The sequence below is a fragment of the Macaca fascicularis genome, chromosome 8 (assembly GCF_037993035.2).
Source record: "Macaca fascicularis isolate 582-1 chromosome 8, T2T-MFA8v1.1".
NCBI classification, from domain to species: domain Eukaryota; kingdom Metazoa; phylum Chordata; class Mammalia; order Primates; family Cercopithecidae; genus Macaca; species Macaca fascicularis.
The window spans coordinates 128,094,406-128,114,629 of record NC_088382.1 but is presented as its reverse complement, the minus strand read 5'-3'; the positions used below and the strand labels follow the sequence as shown (position 1 = coordinate 128,114,629).

The following is a 20,224-nucleotide window of genomic DNA, read 5'->3' as shown; positions in this document are numbered from 1 at the left end:
TTGGAAGAAAAGGCTGAGCAAATGAAAATGCTTCCACTTGGCCAAGGCATGTATGTGCTGATTGGGAGCTGAGATTCATGTTTAATTGGATATTTGTGCCCCATCAGCATGGATGCTGACATTTCTCTTTCTAATAATAAGAGCCAGTTTCATGCCCAGGTCAAAGAAATGACCAGGATATTGTACAGTGTTTCTTATCTTTTCATACTGTTTTCTGGAAAGGAGCTATCAAGTGGGAACCATCAAATCCTACACATTTTTGCCTTCCTGTGGGTCTGAGTGAATTAGGCCCCAGGGAAATAACCAGTCTGAGTTGTGTAACTGCCAACATAATATTTCTAAAAATACATTTTAATTCTGATTTCCACCTGCCCCATATGTCTTCAATAAAAGAATGTTAGCAGTGGGGATGATTGCTTCAGACAAGGGGTTCAAGCCTAGCCTGGGCAACATAGTGAGACCCTGTCACTATTTAAAAAAAAAAAAGCTGGGTGTTGTGGTGTGAATCTATAGTCCTGGCTATTCAGCACGCTGGGGTGGGAAGATTCCCTGAGCCCAGGAATTTGAGGCTGCAGTGAGCTATGATCATGCCACTGCACTCCAGCATGAGCAGCAGAGTGAGCCCTGTCTCTTAAAAAAAAAAAAAAAAAAAAAAGAGAGAGAGTTAATAGCAGTAGTGGAAGTGGCAGCTGTACCAGATGGAGGACTAATAATATAATAGTAATAGCAGAGAATACTATTTATTAATTATCTTTAATTGTCAGTAGTATCAGGAATTAAACAGCATGTTTTACATTTATTGTCTAAGTGAATTCTCATAGCAAATGTGAGATAAATATATTTATCCCCTTTATCTTGGTGGTGAAGCAGAGGCTCAGAGAAGTTAAGCTACCTGCTTGTGAGTAACACAGCTAGTGAATGGAAAAACCAAGCTGCAAACCCAGATCCATAGAATGCCATTTGAGCAGAGTCAGACTGAGTGTGCAATGTCACAAAGCCTTCCTTATTAGATTTATTGGTCTGTTTAGCTCACACTTGTGAATAAAAAGTATACAGTGACAGAAAGCCGCCTTTTGTATTATTCACACAAAACTCCATACCTAATACAATGCTAGGCTTTGAACAAGTATCCAGTAAATGTATTTGAATGAACGAATGAATGAATGAATGGAGACAGAGCAGACATATTCCTATATTTTAATACAGATCCACAAGGCCACTCCTGGGCTTTTCAAGTTGCTCGCCTTTGTCTTAACATGAAAACCCTGCTCTACTATCAAATTGGGACACGAACAGATACATGCAGAAAAGGTTTTATTCTGTACTCTCACTTCTAGAATTTATATATCATTAAGGAAACATTATGGACAATGGAGAGAGCGCCATACTTATTGTGTAATTCATTCATTTGAAGAATATTCATTGAGTGCCTACATGCTAAGTGCAGAGAATATTGTAGTAAATAGGTGTAGGAAAATATCAGATCACCGTAAGGGATATAGTGAAGATGGGATGTGTTAAAAACATCTTGGGGATTACTTAAGATCACATGGTCAAGGAAGACAACCCTGAAGAAATGATGTTTAAGTTGAGATCTGAATGATGAGCTGAAGCTAGCCATGAGAACATCTGAGAGAAGAGCTACCTTTCATTACTCACCCTAAAGTAAGGGTGGGCTGTATATGTTGGAGGAACAGAAAGAACAGGACTGTCTTATTCTTGGAACATCAAGACCAAGACAAAGAAGAGTAAAAGAAGCATTAGGAGAGAGGGCCTTGCAGGCTTGGAGTTTGGATTTTATTATAAGTGCAAGGGAAAGCCACTGAAGGACCCAATAGGTTTACATTTTTATAAGTTTACTCTGACTGTGCTGTGAACAATAGACTCTAGGTGGAAGGTATGGAACTTGGGAAATAGGAGGTTATTGCCAGAGTCTAGGTGAGAAACAGTTGCCTTTGAATAGGGGTGGAAGGAGTAAAGGTAGAAATGAATGTATGCATCCTAAAGATATTTTCTGGGTAGACCCCACAGTCTTGTATATACATGTATGTATGTATATATGTGTGATGTATGTATGTATGTATGAGGATGATTACTGGGCTTTTGGTCAGGATCTACCAGGATGTAGAAACTGGTGGGAGAGCAGATTTGAGGGAAGTCATGAATTCTGTTTTGAGCATGTTACGTTTGAAAGTTCTGTTTGTTGGACAGCCAACTGTGATATAAAGTAGGCAGCTGCTAAAGATGGAGAGGGAGTTAAACAGAGATATTGAGAAAGAATAATCAACTTGAGAGTCATTTGATTTATTGACAATATTTAAATCCAGTGGGACTTGAAACTACCCCAGGAGAGAGTACAGATAGGAAGTAAAAGGGATTCCCAAACCAAACCCCAAGGCACACCATTTAGGTCAAAGAGGAAGGTGGGACAAAGAAAGAAGGACTAACTAGTGCAGTAGAGAGAAAACCATTTTATGTTGTGTGTAGTTTATCAAACTAAAAATAAAAACTTTTTTAAATGAAGATATCTAATCTGGAAGGTCCAATATTTAGTAATAGGCATTCTAGAAAAGAGAACAGAGTAAACAGTAGAGAGAGAGAGGTGTGGAAGCTAGGAGAAGAAAGTATCTCAAGAAAGTGTGTTCCATTGTGTCAGAGGCTACCAAGAGGCCACAGGAAGGAAGGTGTGGTCTTGGAAGAAGTAACACTGGAATTAGCAACCTGCATGTCTCAGTGGCCATGACAAGAGCATGTCCAGTGGGAGGATGAGGAAGGAAGCCAACTAGAGTGTGGGGAGACAGAGTGAGGTACTGAAACAGATTCGGTTAGCTCATACAACTCTTCCAAGATGCTTTCCTATGGAGAAACCAGACAATGTTATTCATCCTCAAAAAGGAGGGAAATGCTGACACTTTTTCCAACATAAATAAACCTCTAGGACAATAGGCTAAGTGAAATGAGCCAGTCACAAAAAGACACAGCATGAATCCACTTATATGAGGACAGAGTAGGCAAACTCACAGAAGCAGAAAGTAGAATGATAATTGCCAGAGGGAATAGGGAGAAGAGGGGATAGGGAGTTGTTGTTTAATGGGTGCAGAGTCTGTTTTGCACAATGGAAAGAGTCCTGGAGATCAATGGTGGTGATGGTCATACAACAGTGTGTAGTTAATACTACTGAACTGTACAATTAAAAATTAATAAGATGGTAAATTTTGTGTTATGTGTATTTTACCAAACTAAAAATAAAAACTAAATGTAGATATTTAATCCAAAAGATCCAACATTTAGTAACAGGCATTCTAGAAAAGAGAGCAGAGTAAACAGAGTAGGGAATATACTTTAAAAACTAATAATGCATGATTTGCCAAGGCTTGATCTTTAAATTGAAAGGGACTACTGACTGCCTCTCAGAGAGAGTGAAAGAAGACCCATATCTAAGTACATTCTCATGAAATTTCAGAATATCAAGAATAAAAAGGTCCTTAAAGACTTCTAGGGGAAAAATATAAGATATCAAAAGAATGAGAAGCTACTAGATTTCTCACAGCAACATTTGGAGGTAGAAAACTGTGGAGCAATGCCTTCAAAATTGTGAGGGATTGCTTTTTCAGCTTAGAACTCTAGAGCTAGCCATTTTATCAATCAAACGTGAAGGTAGAATAAAGACTTTTTCTGACATGCAGGGACTGAGAATGTTTACCCCCAAAGCCATTTCTTAGGAAGTTGCTTATGAATATGTTCCAGCAAAGAGAAGACGTAAACTAAGAAAAAGGAAGATTGGGATCCAGGGAACAGTTTATCCATCCATGCATCTATCCAGGGTGGTAATAGAGGGAAATACCAAATGGCCCCTTTGTAGCAGGTTTGGGGAGCAGCCAGTATAATCTGGGGTCAGGAGAACGTAGATCTTTGGGAAAAACAGGGAATTTGGTAAATAGATAATATGATTAAAATCTTTGAAAAAATTGATACCAACAAAACAAGAGAAAAAGAAAGGAAATTAAATACTCCAAAGTGGCCAGGCATGGTGGCTCATGCCTGTCATCCCAGCACTTTGGGAGGCCAAGGCAGGAGAATTGTTTGAGCCCAGGAGTTTGAGACCAGCCTGGACAACATAGTGAGACCCTCATCTCTACAAAAAAATAAAAACATTAGCTCCATAGGGGCATGCACCTGTAGTCACAGCTGCTTGTGGAGCTGAGATAGGGGGACCATTTGAACCTGAGAGGTTAAGGCTGCAGTGAGCCAGGATCACACCACTGCACTCCAGCCTGAGTGACAGAGCAAGACTCCGTACCAAAGATAAATAAATAAATATCCCCAAAGACTCTAACATTGCATAAGAATATTTGCTCCAAATATGAATTAAACTAAACTGTGGCATGAATTTAAGCAACTGCTGGCGTATAAGAAAAGAAAGTCTATTTACTTTTAATGCTGGGAAACTTGTTTGTGATTATTAGTAGATATGACATTGGACCACTGAGAATGTGATAGAATAAAAAATCATCCAAACCAGACTAATTAGCCCAGCATTGGAATAGTATATGTAATATAATCTAAATGCTGCTTATTAATTTGTTTATCTGTGACTCAATTTACAATCATACTTAGCATAGCAGACCAAATAGAGCTCTTAGAATAGAAAATATTGCTGTTAACCTTGACAATATATAATAAAAGTAATATTGTAGATGACAGAAGGTCAGACTTTCAAGGCAAGGAACAATTATAGGAAAAAAATTTTAAAACCTTATTTGGAAAATCATATAGATTTAAATATATCATTTAAGGTTAAAAAATAATAGATGAACTAAAATTAGTAATACTGTCACAGACATTCAGAAGAAGAGACAAGAGGAGGAAGCTAGCACGTGTCTGCTAATTCTTGATCTTTCTCATTGTGATATCAATGGATAATCCTCTGAGTCTGATAAATCAGAGACTAATAAGATAAACCACTAAGAGATTACCCATGGAAATTGCACCTGAAGTTGGAGAAGAGAGATGTTTGAGTTAGGACCATGTTCAGGTTATAATTTGAAAACAAGATAGCTTCCAGTCAGAAGACATGGGACAAGAAGTTTGTGTTTTTTACCCTGAGCCCTTTGGGATAACTTATTTTTTAAAACCATGTGCATACTTTCTTTTATAGCAACAAAAGGGTCAGAAATAAACAGGATAAAAAATAAATAATAGAATGACTCTATAAAAATTACTTAAATTATTAATCAAATGAGGGCCCATTATTATTTAGTGGGAATGTGGTTGTAAAGATATGTGCATGGACACGGATTCTGAAAAAAGTTTATACAAATAAAAGTAATTATGTTAATGAGGCAAATTCTCAGCAAAATTTTTTTCTAATTGTATAAAATCTTGTATTTGAAGAGTAAATGCAAATGTATGAGAATATGTATAAAGTAAAAAATCTATTCTAATTCATTTAACCTCTAGCTGATGTTCTTCCCACTTATATGTTGGTAGTGAGATTTTCAAAGCTCTGTCAATCTTAGATTGTCAGACTGTTTTGTCTGAATTGAACAATCCATCTGAACTGGAGTTTGCTCCTGTGTTAATCACCTCTGGCTCATGATGAAGTACCACAGACTGGGTTGCCTTAAACAACAAAAACATATTTTCTCCCAGTTCAAATGTCTGGCAGTCTGAGATCATGGTGCCAATGTGGTTCAATTTTGTTGAGGGTCTCATCCTGTCCTCTCTTGCACAGGGGCCACCCTCCCTCCGTGTGGTGGAGAGAGAGCGAGCTCTCTGGGGTCTCTTCTTATGAGAACACTAATCCTATTTATCAGAGAACTACCCTTTATGAATTCATTTAACCTTAATTACTTCCCTAAAGGCTCTGTATTGGAATACAAGTTGGGAATTAGGACTTCAACATATTAATTTTGGGGAAACACAGATATTCAGTCCATACCAGCCCCGTCAATTTATTCATCATTTGACTGAATTAACAGATAGATAAATTGTTTTGACACCAAGAAATCATGGTGTTAAACCTGGGGTTGGGGGTGGCTAACTTTTAAAGCCCAAGAACGCTAGTATTGGAAACTTTATATAGACCACCCTACCCTAATGGATTCCAGAGTACATAGGCTCTCCAAGCCCCCAAATCCCTACTCTGCCCTACTAAATACAATTGCAGCAATATTTTGTAGTGTTTCTGTTTTTAACACAGTGCCAACAGCATGGTGACCGTAACATCCCTTGGGCCCATCAGCCCTCTCTTTTCTATAAAATGATCCAAATAAAACACTTAAGACTTTCTATTATTTGATCTGATCTTCACAACAACTTTGTAAAATGGGCAGAGTATGTGTTTTCTCATTTTACTAGTGATATAATTGAGAGACAGAGATTAGCATTGCCCTATTGTATGGTATAGAAAATACCCCTCCTTCCACAGTAAGGTGAGTAGAAAAAGTCCTTGAGTAGGAGTCATGTGGCCGGTCCTGAACCCAGCTCTGCCTTTGGCATACCCAGATTAGGACAAAGTTAGAGTCATCTTTGATCAGGTTTATCTTAATTCATTAAGGAAGCGAACTAGCCCTGGAAACCTCAGTAAGATAGCTCACATCTCTAATCCTCATTGTTCCCTCCTGTATCCATCAAATTAGAGTGATACCATGAAGTAAGCAAGAAGTTTGAAATTACTGCAGACCTGGACTGAATGCAGTTCTGAAATTCGCTAGCGGTGTGACCTTGGATAAGTTACTTTACCTTTCTAAGCAGGTTTCTCTATCAGTAATACCTACTTTGCAGGTTGTCAGGAAAATTCAAGATGATTTATCTAAAGTTCTTAAGACAACTCTTCCCATGTTTTGTGGGAAGAATATCATTAGAATGATATCGAACCGAACATGATGTCTGGAATGGCATCAGTATACTTTTAAGCCACATCCCTGAAGCTAATTTGGTCAGGCTTGACCACACACGTTCTCAGAATGATTTCAGAAAAGCAAGAGAAGAGCGCAAATGCATGCCAACCCTCTTGGAAACACATCTCAGAAACCTGGCCTATCACCACCTCTGCCACATTCTTTAGTCAAAGCAAGCCACATGGCTCTCTTCTACCCCCCAGACTCAAGAGGTGGAAAAATAGATGCCATCTTACGGCAGAGGACCTCTAGTCATATTACACAGGGGCATATTTGCACTGAGGACATTTTTGTCATCAATCTACCACATTGTTATTCCAAAGTAATTGTTGTAGAAATGACATGATGGTGATGATCAATAACAATTTCTATGATTCATTTTTGTTTTCAATTTTGCTTTTGTCATGCTTTCATTCATCGAACATTCACAGAGAGATCTGCCCATAGGTACGTGCTCAGGGCATACATATGCCTTTGTGTCACAGCACCTCCCATAGAGTGTGCTTATCTATGTGGATGAGTGATAGGTTTTCCTGCTGTACTAAGACAGAGCAGACACAAAGTACAGTGTGATCCTCTCCCTCCATATTTCTCTTGACAGGCTGTGCAATCTGGGCTGATAGGAAGAACAGGCCTTGATAACCAGAGCCATCCAGGCTGCCAGGATGTCTTGTTTCCTGTTGAGTGCCTGAGCACATCTGCTTATTCCCTCTATGAGTTTTTATTGTAGACACCCTGATGCACAGCAGCCTGTGTTTAGGGGCCAGCAGATCTTACCAGCATTGCATACGAGCATCCGCTTCACAACTTGTGAGCAGTGGCGTTTACACATCTGGATAGTGTGCTTTTATAAATAGCTCCATGAGGTGCCTGGGGAAGCTGGGCTATATCTTTGGCATGGAATTGGGACACTTTGTACATGACTGTCCCTGGAAATAGAGGACTGCTGATTCTGAGTTTCAGAGGGAAATAAATGACAGGACTTATGACTGGAAAACACGAGGTGATACCGTCATTGCAGCAAACCCGGGCCTGAATAAAGAGAAACATACCTTTTCCCCTCTTAATTTGGTATCTTTGTTTTTCCATTTTCCCCCTTTTTCTATATTTTCTCACTTTTGTCCTCTTCCTATGCCTGTGGTTTTCACTGGTACCTTTTAATCCTCTTCCTTTCTTAACAACTGTTTTTCTTTGAATCTTAGCTGAGTATACCTAACGCCATCTCACAATGCCTACAGCTCAAGTCAGCTGGACTCCAAAGACTCTGCCTCTGTAGGCCGACGTGGTGGCTCACACCTGTAATCCCAGGACTTTGGGAGGCCGAGGCGGGTGGATCACGAGGTCAGGAGTTCGAGACCAGCCTGGCCAACATGGAGAAACCGCATGTCTACTAAAAATACATAAAATAACTGGGCAGGGGTAGTGGCAGGTGCCTGTAATCCCAGCTACTCGGGAGGCAGGAGAATCATTTGAACCCAGGATGTGGTGGTTGCAGTAAGCCGAGCTCACGCCATTGACTCCCAGCCTGGATGACAGGGCAAGACTCCATCTCAAAAAAGAAAAAAAAAAAAAGACTGCCTGTGTCCATGGTGATGCCCCACTGCTTCCCCACGCCAGGCTTGAGAATCCAGTAGAGGAGGATGCCAGTGCTATTCAGGAGATATTAAGATACGCCTTCTGGAAACATAATATGTAGGAGGCACTATTTAAAGTGCTTTAGTTAAACCATTTCTAATCCTTCCACAAACTATAAGATAGGTATTATTTGGAGTGAATTTAGAAATATGTTTAGAAAGGTTCAGTGACCAGCCCAAGGCCCACAGTGCTAGTGAATGCCAGAGCCTTCAACCCAGGTCTGCATGATTCCAAATGCCAAGTCTGTTTCATCACATCACTCTCTGTGTCAGTTGAAAAAGAAAAAAATTGAGGATCAGAGATGTGAGCTGTCTTGCTAAGAATTATAGTGCTAGACTGGCTCTGCATTTTTGGCTCAATATAAGAGAAATCTAATCGGAGGAAAGGCTGTTTTAGTCCCAACCTGGGAATGTCAAGAGCGCAGCTGGGACCTGAACCAGTTTTCTGACACTCAAAGGATGTAGGATCTGTGATATATGATGGCAGAACAGACAGTTCTTTCATTTGTTCAACAGATAATTATTGAGTTCCTGCTTTGTGCCAGGTACTGTTCTAAAGTTTGAGATTCTTTGCAAATTAAGAAAGACCCTTGTCCTTGTGCAGGTTGCAAGCCAGAGGGAAGAGACATATAATAAACAGTAGAAAAAATAACTGTATAGTGTGTTAGATGATACTTATGATGGAGAGATAAATAGTGGAGCAGGGAAATGAGTATAGGAAGCTCCAGAAGGGAGTCTTGCATTTTTAAACAGGGAGATCAGGATAGGACTTATTGAAAATGGAGCATTTGAACAATTCTCAAAGGCTTTGAAAGAAGTGAGGGAATTAGCCACATAGGTATCTGGGAGAAGGGTATTCCAGCAAAGCAAAATGCAGGCATAGTTGGCATTTTTGAGCAATAGCAAGAAGACTGGTATAGTGGGAACAGAATGTATTAGGGAAAGAGGAATAAATATGACATCAAAGAGCTGGGCAGCTAGATCATGTGAGCCTTTGTAAGTCATTTTCAATATTTCAATTGAAGGCCAGGCACAGTGGCTCATGCCTGTAATCCCAGCACTTTGGGAGGCCAGCAGGCAAATCACGAGATCACGAGTTCAAGACCAACCTGGCCAACATGGTGAAACCCCGTCTCTACTAAAAATACAAAAAAATTAGCTGGGCATAGTGGCAGGCACCTGTAATCCCAGCTACTCGGGAGGCTGAGGCAGGAGAATCGCTTGAACCCGGGAAGTGGCGGTTGTAGTGAGCCGTAATCGCGCCACTGCCTGGGTGACAGAGTGAGAGTCAGTCTCAAAAAAGAAGAAAAAAAGAGATTTCAATTGAGGGGAAGGAAAGAACAGGATGACCCGTTTGTTGTATTAGTACATAGATGCAGGAATCTAGGTGTGGCATGATAGTTTTTCCAATCAGGATTGTAGCAATGTTGGTGATGAAGAGATTGACATCTGGATACATTTGAGAGTAGAATCATCAGGTTTCCCTAATAGATTACATGTAGAATACAAGAGAAAGAGGAAAGTCTATGATAAATCCAGGATTCAGGGCCTCCACAGTGGGAGTTTCTATGATATGAAATGTAGGCTACAAATGAGGCATTTTTAGGGAGCTCAATTTTGGACATGTTGAGTTTGATATATTTATTGTATGTACAAATGAAACTGAAGTCATCAGTTGCATCGGCATATATGATTCTGTAGTTCAGGAAGAAAACTGAGCTGGAGATACAGTTTTGGATTCATCAGCCTTCATCATGATAAAAGAAAACAAAAAAGCAAGCCACGAGACTCAATGGAGAGCCCTGATACGATGTGTGAAAAGGAGATCAGTACAGTGGGCACTGAGATTTGTCTTACATTTATCCAAAGCCAAAACTCAAGAATTAGTAAAAAGATGATGAAGATCTGACTTTGGCTTCCATTTGAAAGTACGTTTTAAAGCATTAATGTTTATTAACAATGGTATGGCCTATTTCATAGGATACATTCTAGGATGCTGTGGATTTTCAGGGAAAGTGCCGAATCTAGATCAGCACTTTTCCAAATTTCGTGTAGCTCAAAAAAAAAAAAAAAAAAAAAAAGAGAAGAAAAGAAAAAATAATCATTTTCAATTAGGAGATTGACATTTTGTCTTTACCCAAGTAAAGTTGTTTACACACACAAGCCTTGATATATTCATCATAGTTTAGGTTTACTAACCACCATCTTAGATGTCTTAAAGTGGATTGGACTCTTGCATTAGGTTTAAAACTTGAACCCGCTAACTACTGAGAGTCCTTGACAACCTTATGAGTCTGTGGTCACAGCATGTAGAAATTTTAAAGTCCATTAATAATACTCAATATGGGCACATTAAGAGAAAAAATCCTCTAGTCTTATCTCCTTAAAAAAAAAAAAAAAAAAAAAAAAAAGACACTACAACAATGATGCCTTTAAACAGTGGTTCTCAAATTTATAGTCCCAGGACTTTGTCGCACTCTTAAAAGTTTTCAGGAACCTCAAAGAGCTTTTGTTTATGTAAATGATGCAAATATGAGAGAATAACTAATACATTGGTTAATAAGTATTTCAAATGATGAACTGACACCTGTTACTTGTTAATAATAAAAGTTTAAGCTTTGATCATCTATTCCATTTTCGTTGTCAACACATTGAGGACACTGCCTTTTGAAGGAAATATGAATAAGCTATAATTCCCAGTGAAGAAGACTAGGAAATGAAGGGTCTAAAATAGATCCCCTGTGCAGAAGAGATGAAAAAACTAATAATGCCTCTCTATATGTTTGGAAAAGTTATCTAAGTTCCTTATACATTACTGGTCCTTAGGGGCTCTTACACTATCAGAAGAGATTAGCATCAAATTTAAAAAGTAAGAAATAATCCAGGTGACATTAAAGCAGTGGTTAAAGATAGAAGAATGTGAAATAACACTATGTGCATTTAATCATTCTACTGCTTAGCAGAAAAGGTTTAAGTTTATTTTGGAGAACTTAAAACTTAATGTTTAAGAGTTCTTTTCAATTAAATACAAATGCACTGTGTATATTTATCTTTCTTTCACCTAAGGGGATGTGTATTCTTCTTTTACGTGGAAACTTTCTGGCAATGAGATGTCTTCCCCTTAGGAGGCATGAAGTTTAAGAGTCTTCTCTGTCATAAAATATGTAGGTCCAAACCCATGAATAATCACTCATATGTGGATTTTATAGACCATTCTGGAAACAGCATGCAAAAGACAAGATATGCTTTTAAAAATTTCTAACCACCTCTTTCCATGAAAGGAATAAGGTGACAGAAGAAGACATTATTAGTACTTTAAAATTAATTAATTCAAATATCAAGTATTCTATGAGCTAACCATTTTTCCTGATATTTAGTGACCTTTTTTGGGTGAATGAACATTAAAAACTGCTAAAGTAGACATTAATGGTTTGTTGTGTATATATGCGTTTCCTCCTTTTTCTTCTTCCTCTCTGTAATCTTGAGTAAAATGACACAATAGAAGTCAGTAAAACAGAGGACTGGGAACTAAAGAAAGGACATTGCAAGACAGTAAGGGAAGAAATAGGCAGTTCTTAGTGTCATGAGAGTCCGTGTGAAGAGACCACCAAACAGGTTTTGTGTGAGCGATAGAGCTTGTTAATCACCTGGGTGCAGGCGGGCTGAGTCCAAAAGAGAATCAGCTAAGGGAGATAGGGGTGGGGCCGTTTTATAGGATTTGAGTAGGTAAAGGAAAATTACAGTCAAAGGGGGGTTCTCTGGCCGGTAGGAGTGGGGATCACAAGGTGCTCAGTGGGGTAGCTTTTTTGAGCCAGGATGAGCCAGGAAAAGGAATTTCACAAGGTAATGTCATCAGTTAAGGCAAGGACCAGCCATTTTCACTTCTTTTGTGGTGGAATGTCATCAGTTAAGGCAAGGACAGGGCATTTTCACTTCTTTTGTGATTCTTCAACTACTTTGGGCCATCTGGGCATATACATGCAAGTCACAGGGGATGCAATGGCTTGGCTTGGGCTCAGAGGCCTGACATTCCTGCCTTCTTATATTAATAAGAAAAATAACATAAAATAGTATTGAAGTGTTGGGGCAGTGAAAATTTTGCAGCGGTGGTATGGAGAGATAAAGGGCAGTGTTTCTCAGGGCTGCTTCAAGTGGGATTAGGGGTGGTGTGGGAACCTAGAGTGGGAGAGATTAAGCTGAAGGAAGATTTTGTGGTGAAGAGGTGATATTGTGGGGTTGTTAGAAGGAGCATTTGTCATATAGAATGATTGGTGATGGCCTGGATGCAATTTTGTATGAATTGAAAAACTAAATGGAAGACACAAGGTCTGAATAAGAGAAGGAGAAAAAGCAGGTATTAAAGGACTAAGATTTGGGAGGACCTAGGACATCTAATTAGAGAGAGCCTAAGGGGGTTCAGTGCAATCACTTTCTTGGTTGGTGACTTTCCAGGCTCCATCCAGGTTTTTGGGGTGCAGTTCAAGTTGGGCTGGTGTCTGGAATGAGACTAGGACCTAATAAAAGGTCCACTGTGTGGACCTGTGTCCACACAGGAGCTCAAATGGGCTGTACCCTGTAGCATTCCAAGGACAGGCCTGAATTCTGAGAGGGGAAGGTGGCAAAAGCACTGTCTAGTCCTTTTCAAGTTGGTGACTGAGCCTGGTGAGGTGTGCTTCCAAAAGACCATTAGTCCGTTCTACCTTTCCTGAAGATTGAGGAAGGTAAAGGATACAAAGGTTTCACTGACTACCAAGAGCCTGAAAAACTGCTTGGGTGATTTGACTAATAAAGGCCGGTCTGCTATCGGACTGTATAGAGGTGGGAAGGCCAAACTGAGGAATTATGTCTGACAGAAGGGAAGAAATGACCGTGGTTTGCTTCTCGGACCCTGTAGGAAAGGCCTCTACATATCCAGTGAAAGTGTCTACCTAGACCAAGAGGTATTTTAGTTTCCTGACTCAAGGCACGTGAGTAAAGTCAATTTGCCCATCCTGGGCGGGGGCAAATCTCTGAGTTTGATGTATAGGGAAGGGAGGGGGCCTGAGAAATTCCTGAGGAATAGTAGAATGGCAGATGGAATACTGAGAAGTGATTTCCTTGAGGATAGATTTCTAGGATGGAAAGGAAATGAGAGGTTCTAAGAGATAGGCTAGTGGCTTGTAACCTAGATGGAAGAGGTTACGAAATGACGATAGAATAGAATGGGCCTGTGAGGCTGGAAGGAGATATTTTCCTTGGTCTGAGAACCATTTGCCTTGTGTGGGAAGAGATTGATAGGTGGAAGTTTCAGCAGGGGAGTAGGTGGGAGTGACCGATATGAAGGAGGAAAACTGCCATGAGGGATAGAAGTTGGAATGCTAGCTGCTTTTTTGGCTGCCTTATCAGCATAAGCATTGTCTTGAGTGATGATGGGGGGAAGAAAATAGATTTCAGAAGTTATGAGAACTGTAGAGAGTGAGTTGAGCATAGTTTGTGATTTTTGGGGCCTCTAACAGTGTTAAAGCAGTGGCAGCTGCTGCACGCAGACATGAGGGCTAGGCTAAAAGAGTAAGGTCAAGTTGTTTGGACAGAAGGGCTACAGGACGTGGTCCTGGCTCTTGTGTGAGAATTCCAACTGCACTAACCATGCTTAGGAAGGAAAGGAGTTGTTTTGTAGAAGTGATTGGGATTTGGGAGATTAGCCGGACATGATCAGCAGGGAGAGCACGTGTGTTTTTATGAGAATTATGCTGAGATAGGTGATAGATGAGGAAGAAATTTAGGCTTGACTGAAGTAATGGGGGCTGTCTGTGAAGCCTTGCAGCAGTACAGCCTAGGTAATTTGCTGACCCCGATGGGTGTCAGGGTCAGTCCAAGTGAAAGCGAAGAGAGGCTGGGATGAAGGGTGTAAATGAATAGTAAAGAAAGTATGTTTGAATAATGGGTTGTGGAGGGAGGTATCGAGGATAGGAGAGTATATGGCTTTGGCACCATGGGGTGGATAAGCAAAACAATTTGGTTGATAAGGTACAGATCCTGAACTAACCTGTAAGCCTTGTCTGGTTTTAGGACAGGCAAAATGGGGGAATTGTAAGGGGAGTTTACAGGCTTTAAAAGGCCATGCTGTAGCAAGTGAGTAACAGGCTTGAATCCTTTTAAAGTGTGCTGCAGGATGGGATATTGGCATTGAGTGGGGTAAGGGTGATTAGGTTTTAATGAGATGGTAAGAGGTACATGATCAGTCGCCAAGGAGGGAGTAGAGGTATCCTATACTTGTGGGTTAAGGTGGGGGGATATGAGAGGAGGATGCGAAGGAGGCTTTGAACTGGGGAAAAGGGAGCAATGAGGTGTGGCTGTAGCCCAGGAATAGTCAGGGAAGCAGATAATTTAGTTAAAATATCTTGACCTAATAAGGGAACTGGGCAGGTGGGGATAACTAAAAAGGAGTGCATAAAAGAATATTGTCCAAGTTGGCACCAAAGTTGGGGAGTTTTAAGAGGTTTAGAAGCCAAGCCGTCAATACCCACAACAGTTATGGAGGCAAGGGAAACAGGCCCTTGAAAAGCAGGTAATGTGGAATGGGTAGCCTCCATATTGATTAAGAAGGGGACAGACTTACCCTCCACTGTAAGAGTTACCCTAGGCGTCTGTGATGGTCCAGGAGGCTTCCAGGGTGATGGGGTAGCATCAATCTTCAGCCACTAAGCCGAGAAGGTCTGGGAAGGAGTCAGTCAGAGAGCCTTGGGCCAGAGTTCCAGGGGCTCTGGGAGTGGCTGCCCGGTTATTTGGAGAGTCTGATTTCCAGTGGGATCCTGCACAGATGGGACACAGCTTAGGAGGAATCCCAGGCTGTGGGCATTCCTTGGCCCAGTGGCCAGATTTCTGGCACTTGTAGCAGGCTCCTTGGGGAGGAGGTTCTGGAGGAACCCCTGGTAGCTGCGTTTCAGGCATTTGGAGTTGTGTGCTGGAGATGTGGCTGGTGTTTGTCTCACAGTGGAGGTAAGGAATTGCAACTCAGAAATAAGTTGCTCCTTGGCTGCCTCTATTATTGTACACCTTGAAGGCGAAGTGCATTAAGTCCTGTTGCGGATCTTGAGTGCCAGAATTAAATTTTTGGAGCTTTATTTAATGTTGGGAGCAGATTGGGTAATAAAATAAAATGTATATTAAGAATAAGATGGCCTTCTGATGTTTCAGGGTCTAGGGCAGAAAAGCGTCTCAGGGTTGCTGCTAAACGGGCCATGAACTGGGCTGGGTTTTTCATATCTGATGAAAAAGAGCCTAAACACTAACTGATTTGGGAGAGGTCGGATAAAGAAAAAGGAGCATTATACTTGACCATGCCTTTAGCTGCAGCCACCTTTTTAAGAGGAAATGTCTGGGCAGGTAGGGGAGGGCTAGTCACGGAATGAAAGTGTAAGCTGGACCGGGTGTGAGGAGGGGAGGTGATGAAAGGATTATAGGGTGGGGGAGCAGAGGCTGAGGAAAATTGGGACCTAGCTTAGCCTAGCGAGGAGGGGAGAGGTCAGATGGGTCTGTAGAAAAGGAAGATTAGAAAGACTCAGCGACACTTGGGGTTGGGACTGAGGGGACAGGCGGGAGGGAAAGAAGGAAGATTAGGGACAAGTTGCATTGGCAACAGAGACTAGGGAGGGACCAATGTGTAAAAGAATGCATGGACGTCAGGCACCTCCTATTTTAGGCACGCCTATTTTACGACAAGAATTATTTAGATCTTGTAGGATGGAAAAATTGAAAGTGCCATTTTCTGGCTATTTGGAACTACTGTCGAGTTTGTATTGGGGTCAAGCAGCATTATAGAAGAAAATAAGGCATTTAGGTTTTAGGTCAGGTGTGAGTTGAAGAGGTTTTCAGTTCTTGAGAACACAGGCTAAGGGAGAAGAAGGAGGAATGGAGGGTGGAAGGTTGCCCATAGTGAAGGAGGCAAGCCCAGAGAAAAAGGAGAGTAGAGACACGGAGAGAAGGGGTTGGGGGGTTTTTGCCCTCTAGAAAAGTGGGAAAGGGGTCGGGACGCAGAGATAAGGAGTCGGGGCATGGAGATAAGGGGTCAGGGGGTTCTTGCCCTCCAGAAAAGCAGGAAAGAGTGCAGACATAAGGGGTTGGGGCACGGAAATAAGGGGTCAGGGCACGGAGATAAGGGGTCAGGGCACGGAGATAAGGGTCGGGGCATGGAGATAAGGGGTTGGGGGGTTCTTTCCCCCCAGAAAAGCAGAGAAGGGGTAGAGACAGGGAGAAAAGGGGTCAGGGGTTCTTGCCCCCCCAAGAAAAGTGGTGCTTGCTGCTAAGGGTGAAGGACGAAGACAGGCGTCCCTGCATGGTCAGACACCTCTGAAACATGGGTGAATTATCAGGCAGGAATCTCCACGTGATTAAACACCAAGGGAAGACTGTCTTCCCAAGTCTGTGACCGGCGCCGGAGTTTTGGGTCCACGGATAAAACGCATCTCCTTTTTCTCTACCACAAAAGGAAAGGAACTGAAATTAAGAGAAGGGAAAGATTGAAATGTGGCGTCAAGATTGAAAGGAGAAAGGTAGAGGGATAGTGAGAGAGGTTGGAGAAGAGAGTAAAAAGAGGCCGCTTACCAGATTTAAAATTGGTGAGATGTTCCTTGGGCTGGTCAGTCTGAGGACATGAGGTCGTAGGTGGATCTTTCTCATGGAGCAAAGAGCAGGAGGACAGGGGATTGATGTCCCAAGGGAAGTCCCCCAATCCAAGTCACAGCACCAAAATCTTATCCCGGGTTTTGGCACCAAAATGTCATGCGCGTTCCTGTGAAGAGACCACCAAACGGGCTAAACAGGCTTTGTGTGAGCAATAAAGCTTTTTAATCACCTGGGTGCAGGTTGGCTGAGTCCGAAAAGAGAGTCAGCAACGGGAGGTAGGGGTGGGGCCATTTTATAGGATTTGGGTAAGTAAAAGAAAATTACAGTCAAAGGGGGGTTGCTCTCTGGCGAGTAGGAGTGGGAGTCCCAAGGTGCTCAGTGGGGGAGTTTTTTTGAGCCAGGAAAAGGAATTTCACAAGGTAATGTCATCACTTAAGGCAAGGACGGGCCATTTGCACTTCTTTTGTGGTGGAATGTCATCAGTTAAGGCAAGGACAGGGCATTTTCAGTTCTGTTGTGATTCTTCGGTTACTTCAGGCCATCTGGGCATATACGTGCAAGTCACAGGGGATGCAATGGCTTGGCTTAGGCTCAGAGACCTGACACTTAGAGCTTGCAAACACTTGCTTATAATGAGATACTAAAAATATGTTTACACTTTTTGAAATTTGGCCATAAAGCTTACTTTGTCCTGCCAATGAAGGTAAACAGTCTAAGCATTCTCTATTTTTTTATAATCAACCAACTGGGCTCACCTAGTTAAGAGTTTGTACAACCATTGGGATCTTACAATTGTAGTGTTCTCTTATAAATCAAAGCCCAGTAAATTAAAAGAGAATTTATATTGTAAAGCAGATAAGCTAAGGGATAATTGAATCACAAAATAAAAATTTAACTTTAAAGGCATTTTGCAATAGTTCTTTCAATTTCAAACTTCTTTAAAGCATTTAATTATTCTGTTACTTAGCAGAAAAGCTTCAAGTTTACCTTGGAGAACTTAAAACTTAATGTTTCAGAGTCCTTTCCAGTTAAATACAAATCAGAATTACTGTAAAACATAACTGAATTTATTATATAAGAGTAAATTAAAATAGAAATCATTTGCCAGAAAAAAGTAATTTGCAAACAACCTTTCTCTCAGGAATGTGTATTTTGCATAAAGTGAGTTCTTCCTGTAAAACAGAAAGGCATCAGAAAGGAAAAGCATCTGAAATGCACTTTCAGTTTGTCTGTAGCAAGGCCAGGACCAATTCAGAAAGGAAATGTCTGGAATTCTGCTTGGTGTCACTATGCATAGGGGTTAAGATAACAAATTGCCTCGGGCCTGTTTCAGGGCAGCAAAATAAACCAAAGTTGTCTCCAGGGTTGTAAATTCAGAGAATGATGTGGTAGACATGAACATGGAGAAAGAGAACTGGGGCAAATGTTTTTTTAATGTTTGCCGTTGGGCAAGATGTTTTTTTCTTATGAGTTTACTGTTTCTAGTAAATGTGAAATGCTTTATTTCTTTGCTTTATGAACTATTATTATTTAGGCTTAGGCCCCTACAGCGGGAAAAAAAACCCAGCAGCATATCAGAGAAAGTCATTGTCTAGGGATGGCTGTGAATAGAGTGTAGGGGTTGGATGTTGAGGAAAGGAGGCGGTTGAAGGCGTTGACAGCTCTGCCTCTCCTTTCCCACCTTCAGTGGGACAATATGTTGAATTCAACTGGCATGGTTTAACATGTACTTCTTGTTGTTCTAATTGCACATGGAAGTAAAGTGTAAGCTCTTTAAATGAATCAGATTATGACATTCACTCCCAACATTTGGTAGCTGTTGGGGATGGAGGAAATGTTGATGGAAGGGGGAGTAACTGAGGTTGACCCTGGGTGCTACAAAAAGAAGTTCAGGCAGAACAAATCAAAGTCAGCTCTGAGAATCCCAAAAGAAGAAGCAGACTGGGGTAACTGGAGTCATTACAGCTCTTAAGGTGTGGCAAACTAACAGTAATTTTATTAAAATACCAAGGCTAAGAATCACCTGATAAATGGTATCAATACTTTTATTACCATCTGATTAAGAAGAGACAAAAGGTAGGAATCTTTATTCCCCTCATTTTACTTATTATGCCTGTTTACATGGAGTCATTTCTGTAGGTTCATACCAACTTTTTTTTTTTTTTTTTGAGACAGTGATTTTTATTTTTTGAGACAGTGTCGCTCTATCACCCAGGCTGGTGTAAAATGGCACAATCTCTGCTCAAGGCAATCTCCACCTCCCAGGTTCAAGCAATCCTCCTGCCTCCCAAGTAGCTGGGATTACAGGTGCATGCCACCATGCCTGGCTAATTTTTGTATTTTTAGTAGAGATAGGATTTCACCATGTTGACCAGGCTGGTCTTGAACTCCTGACCTCAGGTGATCTGCCCGCCTCAGCCTCCCAAAGTGCTGAGATTACAGGCATGAGCCACTGTGCCCAGCCTCATACAGTCTTAAAAATCTATGCCTAAAGTTTTGAGTATATGCTCTTACTAGTATATGCCTACTAAGAGCATATGCTGAAGGATAAAGCAAAGCAGCTCCTTGAGTGTTAGCCTCAGAAGCTCTGAATTCATGATAAAAGGAAAACTTAGAACAAAAGTGTCAGGCCTCTGAGCCCAAGCCAAGCCATCGCATCCCCCGTGACTTGCACGTCTGCCCAGATGGCCTGAAGTAACTGAAGAATCACAACAGAAGTGAAAATGCCCTGGCCCGCCTTAACTGATGACATTCCACCACAAAAGAAGTGCAAATGGCCCGTCCTTGCCTTAAGTGATGACATTACCTTGTGAAAGTTCTTTTCCTGGCTCATCCTGGCTCAAAAAGCTCCCCCACTGAGCACTTTGTGACCCCCACTCCTGCCCACCGGAAAGCAACCCCCCTTTGACTGTAATTTTCCTTTACCTACCCAAATCCTATAAAACTGGCCCACCCTTATCTCCTTTCGCTGACTCTCTTTTCGGACTTATCCCGCCTGCACCCAGGTGATTAAAGAGCTTTATTACTCACACAAAGCCTGTTTGGTGGTCTCTTCACAGGGATGCGCATGACAAAAAGCATACA

General features: G+C 41.3%; 1 protein-coding gene and 1 long non-coding RNA gene across 22 annotated transcripts in view; one reads left to right on the top strand and one right to left on the bottom strand.

Moving 5' to 3' along the window:
• Nucleotides 1–17,414, bottom strand: part of LOC123575315 (uncharacterized) — a 41,677-nt gene extending 24,263 nt beyond the window's left edge. For 2 of the 3 annotated variants that reach the window (XR_006700610.3, XR_012416615.1), the window contains exons 1-2: nt 17,120–17,414; nt 15,135–15,327 (exon numbers count right to left, since the gene is read on the bottom strand). This is a non-coding gene — a long non-coding RNA (uncharacterized lncRNA). Of the gene's footprint in view, nt 1–8,332; nt 15,328–17,119 lie in introns of those variants that run through there. The other variant, XR_012416614.1, reaches the window with a different exon arrangement.
• The window catches only part of SAMD12 (sterile alpha motif domain containing 12), a 471,810-nt gene that overhangs the window by 154,438 nt on the left and 297,148 nt on the right, over nt 1–20,224 (top strand). The window lies entirely within an intron of this gene.